Source organism: Bactrocera neohumeralis, chromosome 4, assembly GCF_024586455.1.
Source record: "Bactrocera neohumeralis isolate Rockhampton chromosome 4, APGP_CSIRO_Bneo_wtdbg2-racon-allhic-juicebox.fasta_v2, whole genome shotgun sequence".
Lineage (NCBI taxonomy): Eukaryota > Metazoa > Arthropoda > Insecta > Diptera > Tephritidae > Bactrocera > Bactrocera neohumeralis.
In genome coordinates this window covers 48,669,073-48,675,072 of record NC_065921.1, presented here as the reverse complement: position 1 = coordinate 48,675,072, position 6,000 = coordinate 48,669,073, and positions in this window count along the sequence as shown.

The window sequence follows — 6,000 nt, the reverse complement described above, 5'->3', positions numbered from 1 at the left end:
TGACGACCATGACAAACTCATTAAGAATACCGATTTAAGGGCATGAAATGTCCGGTGCCTTAATTGGGAAGGCGCAACTACCCAGATGGTTGATGTCCTCGTTCGAGAAAAGGCTGATATCACTGCCGTCCAAGAAATGGGATGGACGGCACAAGGACTGAGACGAGTAGGTCCTTGTAACATTTACTACAGTGGCCACATAAAGGAGCGCAAACTCGTTATGGGATTCGTGTTGGGAGAGAGACTCTGTCGCCGAGTACTGTCATTCACTCCGGTAGATGAACGTCTAGCCACAATCCATATTAAAACGAAATTCTTCAACATATCGCTGATTTGCGCTCACGCCCCGATGGAAGAGAAGGACGATGTGACCAAAGATTCCTACTACAAGCGCTTGGAGCGCATCTATGAGAGCTGCCCCTGCCACGATATCAAAATCGTGCTTGGCGACTTTAACGCCAGGGTGGGAAAAGAAAGATGCCTGTTGGCACAACAGTCGTAAATTCAGCCTCCAAGAGACCCAAATGGGTTGAGGCTGATCGACTTCGCCGGGGCCCGAAATATGGTTATCTGTAGTACTAGATTACAGCATAGAAAAATTCACCAAGCTACCTGCCTGTCTCCCGATCGAAAAGCCTCCAACCACAACGATCATGTTGTGATAGACGAAACGATTTTTTACTCCTGCTCTCCGAGAGCACTCGTCAATAACTCGGTATAACGGAGCTATTGGAAGGCATTTCAAGCTTCTTGCGTACAGCAGCAACCGAAACCATTCGATTTCGGAAAATGCAAAAGAACATCTGGTACGATGAGGAGTGCCGTGTCACAGTGGAAAGAAAGCAGACTGCCTACATCACAACGTAACTGAAGGAGTATGTACAAACATTTATAAGGAAATAATACTGTGATCAAAGTGAAAGGTCAATTTTGTCCATTTCATCTCCATCCAAGTAATCCCCTCCCACTGCTAAACACTTATGCCAACGAATTTTCCAGTCATCATAGCACTTGGAAAAATCTTCCGTCGTGATGGCCATCAGAGTCTTTTTCGATTCAGCTTTTACTATATCCTCAATTGAGTCAAAACGGTGTCCTCGGAGTGGTCATGTGAATTGGCTGAATAGCCAGAAGTTACACGAAGGTAAATCAGGCGAATGCAGTGGTGCCATTACGATATTAGTTGAAAATATGGCGAAATGATCACAAATAACCAATGCAGTATGAGATGGTTCATTATGGTACTACTTTGTTCAATAAATTCAGACGTAGTAAAAATCGATGAATTCACTTTTAGAGCCTCACAAAACGACGCGTATCTCAAATACTAATGAATATTTTGCCGTGAAATTTAGCACAGATGTCATTAACCGTACTACCAACTTACAGAAAAAAATTACCGATTGGAAAAACACCCGAAGTATAAATTAAAAATTCACCTTTCAATTTGATCACAGTAGTATAAGTATTGAACTATATACATACATAAGTGTTGAAGTATATAAGTATTGAAGAAAATAACCACGAGGATATTTCACTCACGGGAGCTGCGTTAGGACAGTTGGGTTTGAAAGACATAAAAGATATAGGGTTGGATGGCAATAGGCACTGATGGTTGTATTGTTATGTTAGGAGATCGCGGAGCTGTAAATGAAATTGAAAAATAAGCTACAAACGCTGAGATGATACCATGTTTTTCCCATAAACTGAACTTTTGCTTTGATTGGAAAGATATCGGAAATATTCAGAAAAATTGTGCAGCTTTGTGAGACAAGGTGGGTAGAAAGAAATGATGCCGTTCATCAATTCACAGTCACCCTTCCAGAAATCGTTGAAGTACTGACAAAAATAAGAGAATGGAAGAATAGAACGACTGCAGTAAAGCGTCGAATTTAGTCACAGTAGAATTTGGAAGAAATGTATTTATCTGTACTCATTGAATGTCTAATTAGACGTTTTGGGAAAATCTTGTCCGGAAACAAAGAACTGCCAAAATGAAGCTCAAGGCACAAGTAGCGCTTTTTCAACAACCATGCCTTAGAAAGCTTCAGCACCGTCGATTCATATTCTCCTTCACGAACTCTGCACTTTGCTAGCCACAAATTCTAGCGCTAAACGATCCTTTTCTTCTTTGCGCCGAATCAAGACTTGGCTCATAACAACGATGCTCCAGAAAAGATTGAACGGCTTAGCACTCCTCAACCTAAACTACGAAATTCCTGTGGAACCAGAATAAATAATAGAAAGATTCAGTAAAATGAGCAAACACCGTGTTAATTTTATGTTGTAAATTAAATGTTGAGGCATGTCTTAAATCAATTACAAAATCATAAAGTTCATAAGTTTTCGAGAGAAAGGTTCTGTGGAAGATTTATGGTCCTTTGATAATTGGCCACGGAAAATACTTCGTTCTATGGAATGATGAGCTGTATGAGATATATATGTATGTATATGACAACATTGACATAGTTCAGCGAATTTGAAGACAGCGGCCAGATCATGACGTCCGTATGGACGAAAACACTCCAGCTCTGAAAGTATTCGCCGGGGGAAGCAGAGGAAGAGGAAGGCCTCCACTCCGTTGGAAGAACCAGGTGGAGAATCTCCATTTGGCGCCACCTTGCGAAAAGAAGAAACGACTTGGGCGCTGTTGTTAACTCGACTACCGAGTAAGCGGTGTCTACGCCAGTAAAGAAGAAGAAGAGGAAGAGGCTTATCCCAGGGTAGTTGGCGTAGATTGTGGGGTCCCTTTTTGAGAACTGGGCAGAGCACACTTAAATTTCAATCGTCGGGCATGCTTTTGTCCGACCATATTGTACAAAAAAGCTGATTCATGCTCCTTATCAGTTTTTCGCCGCCGTATCTGAATAGCTCGGCCGGCAATCCATCGGCCCCGCTTTGTTGTTCTGCAGACAGGCAATTGCTATTCGAACTTCTTCATGATGGGGCAATTGAACGTCTGCTCCATCGTCATCAATTGCGAGTACAATCATCAGCCTTGTTAAGATCGGAAAGGACCTATCCAAGCTGTTCGATACCAAACGAGGTTTTAGACAGGGTGATTATCTCTCGTACGTCTTTTTCTCTATAATGCTGGAAAAGTAATACCTGCCGCTAATCTGAACCACAGTGGCACTGTCTATTCTAAAAGTACAATGTTACCGGGGTAGGCAGATAATATTGACATCATAGGCCATAACAATAGAGTCGTCAGTGCAGCCTATTCAAGCCTGGAAAAAAAGCGAAAGAAGTTGGACTTATGGTGAGCAAGGGACCTGGAGCCCACATACAAATATTTCTTGCGTCTTGGGAACAACGTCATTGTTGGCAGCTATAAATTTGAAAAATTGCAGGTATTATGTATCTGGGAACCTCCATAAATTCCATCAATAAATTAAGCCTGGAGATCAAGCGCAGAATAGTTCTTGTCAATATGTGCTACTTTAGCATCGGTGTTCCATTAAAAAGTAGATCCCTCTCTTGACGAATAAAAATTACGCTCTATAAGCCTCTCATTATTCCCGTCCTAAAATACGACGCAGAAATATGGACGATGACGACCCGAGATGAGAAAGCACTTGGAGCATTCCAGAGAACTGATAAACGTAAGCTATGAGTATCGAAGAAGATGGAACCACGCACTGTATGAGTTATATGGCGACATGGTATAATTAAGCGCATAAAAATTCAACAAATGCGGTGGTTAGGCCATGTCGTGACCATGCGTGGACAACGGAAGCAAGGCGCCCACGAATCCAATGGAAGGACCGAATGCATAGGGATATGTCTACACTTGGGATGTACAACTGGCGTGAACTCGCCTCTATCCTTTGCGAGCCAGCAGCTAGCGAAGTTTCGTGTACTAGGCCCTGACCGATCCTCAGTTGTAGTGTCAAAGAAGAAGAAGAAGGTCAATTAAAAATAATTTTAGGAATTTTAGTTAAAATTTAGTATAAATTAATAATAAAGCTTATCAAACTTACCACGCCTTCGTTGCATACATATTGAAATGTCAAAAAGCATGAACTTTATTTGTAACGCGCGATTTTCTAACATGACTTGTTACCAAATTCGCTCCTAAAACTATATAGCTTGTTAGCATATTTTGCACATTTTCTTCATAATTTGGTGTTTTATGGTCACCCAGAAAAATACTAATGAAAGACTACCAACAAAAAACCCTTCCAAGCTGAAAATTACGGATAGTCATAACTTTGATACAATCTTTTATGAATCGCCGTATTAAAGGATCAAGAAATAGTCCAACTACTTCGACTTTTTTCTACCAAGCCTTGGATATTTTCTACAAATGTAATTGAAACAATATCTAACGCTTTGACCATTGGTTTAATCTTCCCAAATTGATTACATATTAGAACAGTGAGACCATTTTGAGAAAAAACTTTCATGTAGCCTATTATTCATATCCATTGGTAGATTGCACTGATATATGGGTGACTTCATTGTTTCTAAGTAGATCTTGCGAAGTTCTTACGATACGAAAGCGATGTATTCATTTAGTAAAAATAACATTTTATAGACTAAGACTAGATATATTCACGTTTAATTTTTAGTAAAACTTTAAAACTCTGAGCACATTTTCGGTAAGTAGAGAGAAAGGTTGGCGTGACGTTAGCCCACGCGAAAAAGGTGTGCAGAACCCTAATCATGACTGGAAGCTGACAAGCCAATAATTATCAAAATATTTACCAAAAGTTTCTTTACCGAAAGAAGGAGTCTTGGTTAAGTTTACCAGAACTTAACTGACAGATGGCTGCTAACCAGACATTGAGGTGCCGTATTAATAGAGTTTAATTATTACATACATTGTACCAAAAAAGTACTCCAAAATTGCAAATAAAATGCAAAATATATAATTATTCATCAATATTTATTTTGTCGTTTTCAAAGTAATCCCCACCAGATATAATACACTTATGGCAATGATTTTTTCAGTACAGGTCCTTCAGCGAATTTTGTTTTATCTCTTCGATCGATTAAATACGGTGGTTGATGGTATTTATTGCGATTTTGGCTTTAATTTTTTTCACAATCGTAGTTCGATGTGATGGTGCATTATCATTGTGTAAAATCCATGAACTGTTCTTTCACAATTTCGCCCGTTTTAGACGGATGTTCTCACGCAAACGCCTCAATACGGCCATATAGAATTCCTTATAGACCGTCGGTCCCTCTGGAAAAAATTCATGATGCCCAAACCACGAATATCGAAAGAAGCAATGAGCATCACCTTGATTTTTGAGCGGCTTTGGCGATGATTGCTGACTTGTTTGCAAGTCAAACTCTTAAACCCATGTCTCATCGGGAGTCATAATGTTCTCCATGCGTATGGGATCAGAATTCGTACGATCACACATGTCCAAAGAGATCTGTTACTCTTTAGGAAAATAATTCAGCTTTATCGCGACGAGTCGAGCAAAATATAACCACCAAAATTATTCGAACGGACTCGTGAGATATGTCGAGCTGTCTTGTCATCTCTCCAGTACTTGCCTGATGATTTGCAAGTATCAGATCCTTCACTGTTTTAATACTTTGATCAGTTTAAGAATTCGAACGAGGCATGTCTTCAACTATCTCTCGGCATTTGACTAGAAATACAAAATTTGCGACAAATTCTTTGTTCGATCAATGTTAAAAATCGCTTATTGTTGTAACCAAACCACTTGTTTGATACATCCCGCTTATTATTAAGGACAGTCTTACCAACTTACCAAAATATTTTTTTGAAATATCATTGATAGCAGGTGTTTAAATGAGTTAAGCATCCACCCCCTCTATCCGGTAAAACTGGCGCATCCTAATACAACAGCACAGCTGATGACACTACAACACAACTCAACACACCTGTACACCAACCCACTCAACAAAAAGGATGGACAACGGGAAAGCAGACACACTTCGTTACACACAATTCGATAATCAACATTAGCATAGACACTCATCGATCAGCAACATTAGCATTCAACATTCGTTCTT